This window comes from Giraffa tippelskirchi, chromosome 3 (assembly GCF_054371585.1).
Source record: "Giraffa tippelskirchi isolate mGirTip1 chromosome 3, T2T-mGirTip1v1.2.pri, whole genome shotgun sequence".
Classification (NCBI taxonomy): domain Eukaryota; kingdom Metazoa; phylum Chordata; class Mammalia; order Artiodactyla; family Giraffidae; genus Giraffa; species Giraffa tippelskirchi.
This window is the reverse complement of record NC_137277.1, coordinates 2,739,880-2,752,716: the sequence shown is the minus strand read 5'-3', so window position 1 is coordinate 2,752,716 and position 12,837 is coordinate 2,739,880. Positions and strand designations below refer to the sequence as shown.

The 12,837-nt window shown below is 42.5% G+C and overlaps 1 protein-coding gene across 1 annotated transcript in view; it reads right to left on the bottom strand.

Moving 5' to 3' along the window:
• Positions 1-12,837, bottom strand: part of KCNJ16 (potassium inwardly rectifying channel subfamily J member 16) — a 403,319-nt gene that overhangs the window by 146,268 nt on the left and 244,214 nt on the right. The window contains exon 4 of the mRNA XM_081580874.1: positions 4,614-4,754. The gene's annotated coding sequence lies outside the window, so the exon portion shown is untranslated. The remainder of the gene's footprint in view (positions 1-4,613; positions 4,755-12,837) is intronic.

Genomic DNA, 12,837 nt, shown 5'->3' with positions numbered 1-12,837 from the left:
CCATCATCCCCATCATAATAGAGGCGCTTGTTCATTTCATTTCCTGAATGAGTGAGATCGACAAAGCTGCAAGTTGCCTCAATAATTTCCAGAGGATCTCAGTAACTATTATACCCTGAGTCTGAGAAAAATCGGCAAACATTTCAGGAAATTTCCCTTTTTTTGGCAAAAGTAAAAGGCCACAAACAAATTCACTTTCAGATGGATATTTAAGGGCATTTTATGAGTCTTCTGGATGTTTCTCCAAGTCTTGCCGGAGCTGCTGTGTTGAAAAGCTGTAAACCTTAGTTGCAATAAAATAGACGTTACTTTTAATTGTTTCCTCTCGGCATCCTCACATATATGTAGGTTTTTAAAGCGGCGTGGAGATCAGTCACTTTACAGCTCCAAACAGCTTCCATGCTGTCATCAGCCTATATTCCAAGGTGTTTCTGTCTTGAGAGAAAATATATTAGGGGAGAAATATGAGGAAAGAAAAATGAAAAACTACCAGATGTTCTTGAAACCTTGGACCAGATCATTTGTATCCTTCACAGCTTCACTGTTTCCAGGTATTATTATCCATGTGGAAGATTAGACCAGAAGAGCTGGTCTCCAGTGCTGAAGGTCAGTGTTAACCTCACCACATCCAGGATAACTGAACAATGAGGCTACATAAAGAATAGTTCCAGGAACTCATGCAATTTGATTTGCTTTTCCAAAATTAAAATTTGGGAAATGCTTTTGAACTGTGATGCTGGAGAAGACTGTTGAGAGTCCCTTGGACTGTAAGGAGAATAAACCAGTCCGTCCTAGAGGAGATCAACCCTGGAAATTCATCAGAAGATGCTGAAGGTAAAGCTCCAGTATGTGGGCCTCCTGATGGGAAGAACTGACTCACTGGAAAAGACCCTGATGCTGGGAGAGATTGGGGGCAGGAAGAGAAGGGGACGACAGAGGATGAGATGGCTGGATGGCATCACCGACTCGATGGACATGAGTTTGAGCAAATTCTAGGTGACAGTGAGGGACAAGGAAGTCTAGCATGCTGCAAGCTGGTGGAGTTGCAAGGAGTTGGACATGACAGCAACTGAACAACAACAATTACAAAAAAAATAAGTAGAATGTATAAATCCTTATAAATTATCATTAAAAAACTGAAAACGGGCTATTTGACACTGTATATCCGGGGATGCTGAAGATTTCATCAGGGACCAGATATTGCTGCGTATGATACTCAGTAAATGGACAGTCCTCTGGCTGAGCTGATTCCTTTTGACAATTAGTTCTCTTGATGCCTTTTGGTACTCTCCATGTACAGAGTACATGTGAATTGATACTTGATAATAATAATCTTACTGCATTTTTTACTTGCTTGGCTCTGTACCAATAGAAATTGTCTACATAATCAACCATCAGCTACTATAGTCACAAGGGCAGTATTGGAGTAAGAATTCCATTGTAAATACAAGATAAGAAATTTTATTGCCATAAGGGATTGGGAACTGGAGAGACTCAAGGATTCAGGACTATGAGACTTTGCATCACCCCTTTGGTGCTTTCATTAAACAAACTGCTTAGAAGGAAATGTCATGAAGTAAATATAGTACAGAAATAATTGCTTATTTCCTTACCATGGTCACTTCTTTCTTTACCTTGGTTTTCTGATTAAAGGGATAGTTTGTTTCTTGTTTTCATCCTAAGCAATATTGTGGTTTGTTGTTTAGTCGCTAGGTCACGTCCGACTCTTTGCGACCCCATGGACTGACTGTAGCACATCAGGTTCCTCTGTCCATGTAATTCTCCAAGCAAGAGAATACTGGAGTGGGCTGCCTTCTCCAGGTGATCTTCCTGACCCAGGGATCGGTCCCACATCTCCTGCATTACAGGCAGATTCTTTATCACTGAGACACAAGTTTTTCACCACCAAGTTCGGTACATTTTATGACCTTATTCTGAGGTCATACAAGTCGATGTTCCACCAGAAAGCATGATTGAAATAGTTATGCAATGTCTCTAGCTTTTTGTGACAAAGTCAGCCAGTCAGCCTAATGTCAATAAAAAAGACGAGTATTTGGTGTGGCTATTTGTCAACTGTATCTACACTGTGAAAGGGAAGCCCTTTTAGAAATTAAGAAAGGAGAAAACAGATGTTTGGAAAGATTTAGAAACCTTTTGAAGATGAAGCTGCTACTGCTGTGTACCCAGGTTTGCTTTACCCAAAATCTTCTCCTTTCTGTGTCTCAGCCTCTGCCTAGTAAAACTTGAGAGGAACCCACCAACTCCTGGAGGCGCCGTTTCTGGCAAAGGCAGTGACTTGCATTTACAGAGCATCCGATTATTTGGTGCCTCCTTGGACTTCAGAGCCTTGTTCTTCCTCTACCCACTCTACAGTATTTGTATCTGCACCATGAAAATCTTACAAAATGCTCTGCCATCTGTGGAAATTTTGAGGATTTCAACACTTCTCTTTCTAACTGTTGATGGCACAGGATTATGAAATATGAAGAAGAAAATTAATTTCTTTGGGTTTATTCATTCTTTTTCTCTGTAGAATTTCTCTTCCCACTGAAATCTAGTTTGTTTAAAACACAAAACAAAAGCCTTTGCGGGTTCCCCATTATACTCTTGGTCTCGTTCTTTATCAAGGAACATCCATTAGGGCAAAAGAAATGGGACTAAATGTCCTCTATGAGAGGATTCTGGAGACAAACCATTGCTTCCTCGGGTTCACATTTTTAAACACAATAATTTATGCCATTTGAAGCAAAACTACAGTGAAAAATTTTCATTTTGTTGTCTTCTGAATGCTCAAAAGAGGCAAAGATGACCATTTGAAGCAGAACCTAGCCTATCAATGCATTTCTCTATGGCTTAAAAATCCAATCAAAGCAAATTTTATCACAATGGATAAGCAAATATTAATCTCATAAATGTGCCTGATCGAAATCTAAATAAAAATAAAAAGCTTCTAGAAAAAAACCCATCCAGCATTACTAGCTCTTCTAAAACATTTTTAATTTTTTCCATCTGGTCACTTCCAAGAAAAACTATTCAGCACTTCCAAGTAATGAAGAATCAAACTAGGTAAGTCCTGCTCACAGAATTTCAGAGAGACGACCAGAGGGAATAAAAACTGCTCTTAAATTTCAAAGACACAAGTTTTTCTCCACCAAGTTTGGCCCGTTTTGTGACCTTATTTCTGAGGTCATACAAGTCGATGGTCCACCAGAAAGCCTAGTGTCAGTAAGAAAGACTAGTACTTTAGTAAGGCTAGTTGTCAATCGTACCTACACTCTATCACCTTGACGAGAACCGGTGTCCAAGCAGTGAAGCGTTTCCCTTCTCACGCATGTTCCTTTTTAGGGTTTCTTTGTTTGCTTGGTGTTTTCCTTGCTCTGCCGCGTTCCCTCCAGCTGCTGTAAGCAGGGCCTGCTCTCCGCTGCGGCGCGTGGCTTCTCCCTGCACTGGCGTCTCTTGTTGCAGGACACGGGCTCAGAGTGTGTGTGCCCAGCAGTCGTGGACCCTCGGCTCTAACGCACGGGCTCCACAGCTGTGGCGCACGGGCTTGGCTGCTCCACAGCACCGTGTGGGATCTTCCCAGATCAGAGATCAGACCTGTCTCCTGCATTAGCAGGTGGATTCTTTACCACCGAGCCACCAGAGAAGTACCTCATCCATATGCTTCACAGAATTAAAGGTACTTTTGTTACAAGGAGAAAAACAAATGCTCCTCTTTGACCCTCTATGGGGAATAAACAGCAATAAGAAATGCTCCTCCAAGCGCATGATGGAATTCCCTATCTTTGAAAGTGTCTCTCAGCCTCCTCCACCCACACATGCCACTGATGTCATTTGTTGTCACACCTCACAGGGTATCGGGTGGACGTGAGGCCAAAGGACTCCTTCCTCTACGTCCAGGGGAATCACCAGGGTTTCCAACCGTTTCCAGTTTAGCTTTAGTTGCCAAGGGTGAAGGTTACTCGTGGGGTTTCACAGAAAAGGAGCTGACTGTGGAGTTCTGGGCAGTCATCCCAGAGGTTAGCAAGCCCTCCTCTTTCTCTGACTCTTCTTCACTTTCATTAGGTCAAATTCATAGGCTGCACTTTGACCTGCCAGGGAATATAGGCTATCTAAAAATGTATCCAGGCTTCCCTGGTGGCTCAGATGCTAAAGAATCTGCCTGCAATGCAGGGGACCTGGGTTTGATGCCTGGGTCAGGAACCTCCCCTGGAGAAGGCAATGGCAACCCATTCCAGTATTCTTGCCTGGAGAATTCCATGGATGGAGGAGCCTGGCAGCTATAGTCCATGAAGTTGCAGAGTTGGACACGACTGAGCAACTAACATATTCACTTTGACTTTTTTTAAATAAAAAAAATATAGCTAGGAACTTCCCTGATGGTTCAGGAGTTAAGATTCTGCATTGCTAATGCAAGGGGCTTGAGTTCCATCCTTGGTTGGGGACCTAAGATCCTACAGTATGCTGGGCAGTAACGGCCAAAAAATAAAAATAAATAAAATAACAGTAAGCATAGTAAAATGATTTTAAAATAAAGAATAGGAACACAGCTAAAGGATCATAATCCCCTTACTCGTGCATGTTCCCAGAGTAAAATAAAATACTAGACTTACCTTCGTTGGTCCATATTGCAGGCTATGTTCCCAGTCTCCCAGGTCTCCATGTTATCGTTTTCTTCAAGTAGATTCATCACTCTCCCACATCTTGGTTGGGAAAACAAGAAGAAATCTGATCACCCCTGGCAGAAATTCACACTGTAGGAAGGAACAAAACAGGAGGTCAAACCTCCCAAATGGCTGGTTCTCATTGTTCTTCACAGGCATTGATTAATGAGCAAAGTTGTCACAGAAACACCCCTGACTCCAAATGACCTTTTTTTAAGCACAAAGGGGCCAATCAGTTCAGTTCAGTTGCTCAGTCGTGTCCGACTCTTTGCGACCCCATGAATTGCAGCACACCAGGCCTCTCTGTCCATCACCAACTCCCGGAGTCCACCCAAACCCATGTCCATTGAGTCGGTGATGCCATCCAACCATCTCATCCTCTCTCGTCCCCTTCTCCTCCCGCCCCCAATCCTACCCAGCATTAGGGTCTTTTCCAATGAGTCAACTCTTCACATGAGGTGGCCAAAGTATTGGAGTTTCAGCTTCAACATCAGACCTTCCAATGAACACCCAGGATTGATCTCTTTTAGGATGGATTGATTGGATCTCCTTGCAGTCCAAGGGACTCTCAAGAGTCTTCTCCAACACCACAGTTCAAAAGCATCAATTCTGCGGCGCTCAGCTTTCTTCACCGTCCAACTCTCACATCCATACATGACCACTGGAAAAACCATAGCCTTGACTAGATGGACTTTTGTTGGCAAAGTAATGTCTCTGCTTTTAAATATGCTATCTAGGTTGGCCATAACCTTCCTTCCAAGGGGTAAGCGTCTTTTAATTTCATGGGGCCAATAGGCCCACTGAATCTGACCCAGGGAAGCTACTGAAATGATCCTATGCTATTGCAAGCTAATTAAAAAGGGTCCCAGAAACTGATACAGGCACACGTGGTACCCAAACCTGGAGACTCAATCTGGGATCAGAGGATGGGGATGAAAATATTCCGTGTGGGCTCTGGAGGGTGTGAGTCCAGATTCCTGCCAGACTTGTCATCCTCTTATGTCTGTCCTTCTGATTATTAGACTTGCCCCTGGCAGACTCCTCCAAGAGTCATCAAAATTTTGTCAGGAACAAAAGCCATGGCAATAACTGGCAGTCGTTCAGGAAAGGGGTGAGGGGAAAGGAGCAAATTAGATGGACAGAGTTATTTATCCCATGTTAAAAAAAATCTGCCCACCTGTCTTGATGGAGGGTCCATTGAATTATAAGGGGAGGAGTAAGATGACAGTAGTCATGTACAGATGTGAGGATCAAAGAGGCTGAGCACCGAAGTGCTGATACTCTCAAATGGTGGTGCTGGAGAAGACTCTAGAGAGTCTCTTAGACTGAAAGGAGATCCAACCAGTCCATCCTAAAGGACATCAACCCTGAATCTTCATTGGAAGGACTGATGCTGTAGCTCCAATACTTTGGCCACCTAATTTGAAGAGCTGACTCATTGGAAAAGACCCTGACACTGAGAAAGATTGAGGGCGGGAGGAGAAGTGGGTGGCAGAGGATGAGATGGTTGGATGGCATCACCGACTCAATGGACGTGAGTTTGAGCAAACTCTGGGAGATGCGGAAGGACAGGGAAGCCTGGTGTGCTGCAGTCCATGGGGTCTCAGGGTCGGACGCAACTTAGTAACTGAACAACAATATGACCAAATTTTATGTTAAAAAGTGAACAATGACAGTGTTATAGGAGGTACAGATAAGGTGCGTGAAACACAGGGAAGGAATCCGTTGTAATAATTTAGGGGAGGGATGTTACACACATAACAAGGGATGGAGAAATTGGAGAGGTGGGAGAAATACTAACATGGATAAAATTACGAGAACTTAGTGGTTAGATTGATGTGTTTGTGACATCATTGTAGGAACATGAAGTAGAATACATATGTTGCTTCTGTGACATTAGATTGTTGTTCAGGGACAGTCACTCCATTCTTGCAGAATTCCTGTGGGAGGGGTGTATTTCTCCAAATGCCTGGAGAACATACACAAATGCATGATTTATAATAATGAGTGGAAAGGATAGCATGCACGTTACAAGTCTGAGCCTTGAGAGGCATGGTTTGTTTTTTCTCATCCTCTTTGGGATCATCCATCCCCCTTGATGAGCACTTTCCCCATCTCGTCTCTTGGGCCCTGAGGATGAACACACAGCAAAACTGACCTGACCCTGTGGTCAGAGCCCAAGTCCAGCTGACTCCAGCCACCCAGAGAATGCCTACCCCGCACCTTGCTGCCACACAGACACACAAATGAGAAATAAATGCTTGGGCCTGTGTGCCACTGAGTTCCCGTTGTTGTTTTCTAGCCAGAGTTGACTGATGCACCACTGGACCCAAATTTCAATGAGCCATTATGCCCAACTCCACGTTCCTTTTAAAAATAATTGACCACAAACTCTACCCTCTTTTCTTTAAATACTAAAAGATCAAAGGAAGATAATTCTTTTTTTAAAAGAGTTTTTGGTGGACCATTTTTTATCTTTATTGAACTTGTTATAATATTGCTTCTATTTTATGTTTTGGTTTTTTGGCCCCGAAGCATGTGAAATCTTAGCTCCTCAACCAGGGCTGAAATCTTAACCACTGACCACCAGGAAGTTCCAAAGGATGATAATTCTTAAACTGATACACCTGATATGCTTTTATTTGGGGGGTTATTTTTAATCAATTATCCCTATGTAACCATGAAGCAAGACATGTAGGTGTAAAGATTTAAACTTCCCCTCAAACATGAGAATTTAGATTTTTAACACTGTTGATTGAGCAAGTCGACTAGTTCTCGGTAGAAGCAGCAGCATAAAACCGTGTAAAAAGTAGATATGCAAAAGTTAATTTTACTTAGACTTGAGTAGATTAGCTTAGGTTAATCAGTTAAATGTTTCTGGGGCATGCATGGTAAAGGTTCTAGTCCTAAACCCACTCAACGAAGACCTTTAAAATTTTAGACCTTTTCATCCACTTTAAATGCTATCATTAGCTCTCTTCTTGGTTTGAAACAAAGCATGTAATGCTTTTATTAGTGCAAATATCAGTAAATAAAAGAGTGATCATGCCTTAGGAAGAGTTTATTCGCAAACCTTCAAAAGCAGTTTACTTTCATATCCAGTGTATATGCAGATTATAGTTCAGATAATGAGGACAAATGATAAACTGAGATAAAATTCATTGAAAGGTTTGCCAAGATGTATTCTCTTGTTTGCATTAAACACACTCTAGGAGGTTGTAATTTTCCCTCTTTCATCAAAGGACATTAGCTTTGGTTTATTTCTTAAGAATTTTATTGAGATCATATCATTTGACATTAATGGACTTGGGAGAAAGCTGGGTGAACATATATCAGTTTATATCTGAAGTCCAAGGGAGAGGTACCCGGGGATGCAGACAGGGCTAGGGAGCACCAATAACTGGGATGTGCAGAGTCTTTTTTAGATGATTTAGCACAATCTGTGGGGAAACAGATTTGTCCGAGAAACGTGCGGAAGCCTCAGTCTGGCGCACCCTCCTCTTCAGGGGTCGTCCTTAGAGTCCGTGGGCTGGCATCTCCAATACATTGGTCTGCTGCCGCTCGGTTGCTCTGCTGCTGCTGCTGCTGCTAAGTCACTTCAGTCGTGCCTGACTCTGTGCGACCCCATAGACGGCAGCCCACCAGGCTCCGCCATCCCCGGGATTCTCCAGGCAAGAATACTGGAGTGGGTTGCCATTTCCTGCTCCAGTGCATGAGAGGGAAAAGTGAAAGTGAAGTCTCTCAGTCGTGTCCGACTCTTAGCGACCCCATGGACTGCAGCCCACCCGGCTCCTCCATCCATGGGATTTTCCAGGCAAGAGTGCTGGAGTGGGGTGCCATTGCCTTCTCCGCGGTTGCTCTGTGTCTATTTTTAATTGTAGAAGTAATAGAGCATTGTTAAAGGAAGAATATGAATGAATAAGGTGAAAGAAATATCATTTTAACCTCACCTTACTTTCATTTCTGAGTGTCCTTCTCAAGATCTGAAGAGGGCTTTCTGAGTGCATACCTGCTAACACGGTCTCTGTCTCAGTTCATGTAAGTCTCATGACAACTACAGCGTTATTACTCTCTTTTTAGAGCAAGATGCTTGGTCATTTACATGTGACCTGTGAAGGAGGCAGCCAAAACCAGACTCAGTTCCTCTCAGCCTATCATCTACCTTCTTTTTTATAACAAAAGCTAAGACTGCACTAGGGAGATGGTTAAGTAAGGTTTTAGAACAATTGTCAGTAAGTCCCACAGTTTTTTTCCCCTCCACTCTGCTTTACAACCCAATTTCAGGTCAAGCAAGAGAACGTGGATATGTGAGGAATTTGGAAAACAAAGAACCTAACCCTCTCCTGAAACATTTAAAGGCAAGAGTTGGGATGGAAGGAATCCAGAGGGCTCCACACAGAAAAGGAGACCGAGTCAGGACGGACCCTGCAGGGAGTGGGAGGTGGGAACCGCCTGCAGAGGCCGTCACGGAGTCAGGATGGACCTGCAGAGAGTGGGAGGCAGGAACCGCCTGCAGAGGCCATCACGTGGCTTGCCTCCACGAGGAGCAGGAGTTCAGACAGACATCATATACAGCCACCCGGGGGGCCACTGCCCGAGTCAGTGGATGGTATCACGGGTGGTCTTTGAAGAGTCCATAAACACCCTGAGGCAGAAAGACCAGCATTTAACTACCTGCCTCCATCGTGGGTCACTGGACCAGTGCATCAATTGATAACCTGATTTTTCTTCTCTGACTCCTTACCACCAAGGACGGGCCAAGGCAGCACAGTAAGGAAGGAGGAATGGAAGAATCAGGTGGGAAAATGATAGAACATCCACCTTCCGTAGGTTCCCGAGTTGTAAGTCAGGTGTCCAGAGAAGAAGCTTGAAACAGGATCACAGAGTGAAGGGTTGGGGTTGTGTTTGTTCCTTAAGCTCAAACTGGACTTCTGTATGCTCAAAATGGAATTTACCAGAGGTTTTTGTCCAAAAGCAAAGAAGGTAGACTCAACACGGAACTTTAACAGGCTATTGTGGAAGAAAAATGTAATTTTTTCACCGTTTCACATCTCTGAACATAGCTCACTCAGTCAACAAGTATGTGGAAGCTGAAGTTGCATCCCAAAACATTTTTACCAATTTACAAGTATCATCAGTGATGAAGGAAAGTTGCTTCTATGATGCTTTTGCTAGCTTTAAAAATTCTTTTTTGATGTTTACTGTAATTTAACAGGTGAAATATGACCTTAATTTAATGTCAATTTTTAATCATCAACATAAGTAAATATTTTTCACTTGCATATATATTATCTATATTTGCTCATGTAAATTAGCTACAACATTGGATAGTATATCTATTAGTTAATTATTTTGTTATGAATTTGCATGTGGCATTAACAAGAGAGATAAATTCCCTTTTGGTACTCTGCAGTTTGTCTTTCAATATAAAGTAATTTTTTATGTATGAAATTTGAAAAATGTATTGAAACTCCAACGGTCAACTTTTTCAATTCTCCTCTTTGGAAATTTCGGGGAAAAAATGTCTATCTTTTCTTTATTCTTTTGTCACGGGATTTCTAATGTGTAAATGTTTGACTGTTTCTCCCATCTGGAGTTCATTTGTATAAGGCTCAGAATCTGATAAGCGTGCGTTGAGTATAACAAGTTGGCTGGAAAAACCTGTTGTTTGTATGGATATATCACTTTCAGCATTATTGGTATTCCAGTTTAAAGCACAACAAATGTTCTCACTCTCTAGTAAAGGCTGAGGAGAATTTCATAATAAATTTTCCTTAAGAAAGGTATCCAGAATTTCTTCCTTTGTAAACACCAAGCTGTCTGAGCTTAGCTCTCTCTTTTTCTCTGCCCCAGCCCCTCCCTACCAGAACTGACACACCAGCCCCCGTCAGGGACGCAAACCGTTCTCCAGTTTGTCGCTGTCCAAGAAAGGCCATCACCTCTGAATCATTTTTTCCCCAAACATAAATCCTTGGGCCAACAAAGAAAAGTGGTATTTTTCCATCTCCATAATTCCTGTTATTTTAAGTCGATCCTTTAACCAAAGTGGCTTTGTGTTTCTTTTTCCTTGATAACTCACAGGTTCAAATGTAAAAATTTATTATTACAAGGAACAATTATGAGGTTCAAAGCATACTGTGTGCATTCCATGCTTCTCCTTCTGGTACTGATATACAGAACGGAATATTTGTGGTTGTCTATTCGCATGAAGTGGACAGGTTCCAGCCACTGGTGGTGAGAGGCTCTAATGAAAGTCTGCCTTCATCAGACCCATCGGGGACCTAGCATCGCGGGAGGTGTCCCAAATGCCCTGCTGGAAGCATCTCAGCAACAGAACTTTGACCGTTAACTGGTTCCATACAAGGGCAACCACGAAGGGGGGTGGGGGGGGCGTGCTTTGCTGATTTTCTGAGTTTAAATGTTATTCTAGATTTCAAGATCTCTTTCCTAAGACATTGAACTAGAAAAAACACTGACCTTTTAAAACACTTTTTGTTTTTACTTCTTCAGTTTGGTGGGTTTTGCATTTTGATAACCCCTTACTCTTAAACTTTCTTATTTAATGAGATACTACAGGCATCGTTAATTACTGTTGACTTTTCCCTCACCATCCCTGTTTACTTCTTTTATCAGACCAGGACATAATAGTTCCCTTTTTGGTGCCTCTATAGCAGATATATCCCTGCAGAAGGAAACGGCAACCCACTCCAGTATTCTTGCCTGGAGAATCCCATGGACAGAGGAACTTGGAGTGGGTATTATAAAAACTTATTTATAAATGATAGAAATAATACATAAAATAATATAAATAATAAGTAATATTGAGCCAAGAGTTCATCAAAAGCAATTGTTTGAATTTTAATAGCCCTATAATGGATTCCAATATTGAAAAAGATTCTAGATATTCATCCTTCATTTTTGTCTTTGCCTCTAGTCTATCTAATTTATATATATATATACACACATACATATAGGCTTCCCAGGTGGCACCAGTGGTACAGAATCTGCCTGCCAATGCAAGAGATGCAGGAGACCCATTTCCATCCCTGGGTCAGGAAGATCTCCTGGAGGAGGGAATGGCAACCCACTCCAGTATTCTTGCCTGGAGGAGTCCATGGACAAAGAAGCCTGGTGGGCTACAGTCCACGGGGTCACAGAGAGTCAGACACAACTGAAGCAACTTAGAATACACAGCACACATATCCTTTTTTAAACCATTTTTTTATTGAAGTGTAGTTAATTTACAGTGCTGTATGGGTTTCAGGTGCACAGAAAAGTGATTCAGTTATAGATGGATGACAGATAGAAAGATAATATAGATAGATTCTTTTCCATTACAGGTTTTTACAAGATATTGAATATAGCTCCCTGAGCTATATGGGCTTCCTTGGTGGCTCAGTGATAAAGAAGCCCCTGCCAATGCAGGAGACCCAGGTTTGATCCCTGGGTTGGGAAGATCCCCTGGAGAAGGAAATGCAACCCACTCTAGTATTCTTGCCTGGGAAATCACATGGACAGGGAGCCTGGAGGATCATAGTCCATGGGGTCACAAAAGAGTCGGACACAACTTTGTTGTTGTTCAGTCACTAAGTCATGTCCAACTTTTTGTGGCCCCATGGACTGCAGCAGTCCAGGCTTCCCTGTCCTTCACCATCTTCCAGAGTTTGTGCAAACTCATGTCCATTGAGTCAATGATGCCATTCAACCACCTCATCCTCTATTGCCCCCTTTTCTTTCTGCCCTCAATCTTTCCCACCATGAGGGACATGAGTTAGCAACTTAAAAACAACAATCCTGAGCTTTACAACAGGTCCTTGCTGTTTATTTATTTTATATATAGTAGTGTGTGTATGCTAACCCCAAATGTATATAATTTTATTATAGAAAAAAGGGTTGTATTTTAGTTACATGTGTACATGTCAGTTCAGTTCAGTTCAGTCACTCAGTCGTGTCCGACTCTTTGCGACCCCATGAATTGCAGCACGCCAGGCCTCCCTGTCCATCACCAACTCCCGGAGTCTACCCAAACCCATGTCCATCGAGTCGGTGATGCCATCCAACCATCTCGTCCTCTGTCATCCCCTTCTCCTCCTGCCCCCAATCCTTCCCAGCATTAGGGTCTTTTCCAATGAGTCAACTCTTTTCATGAGGTGGCCAAAGTATTGGAGTTTCA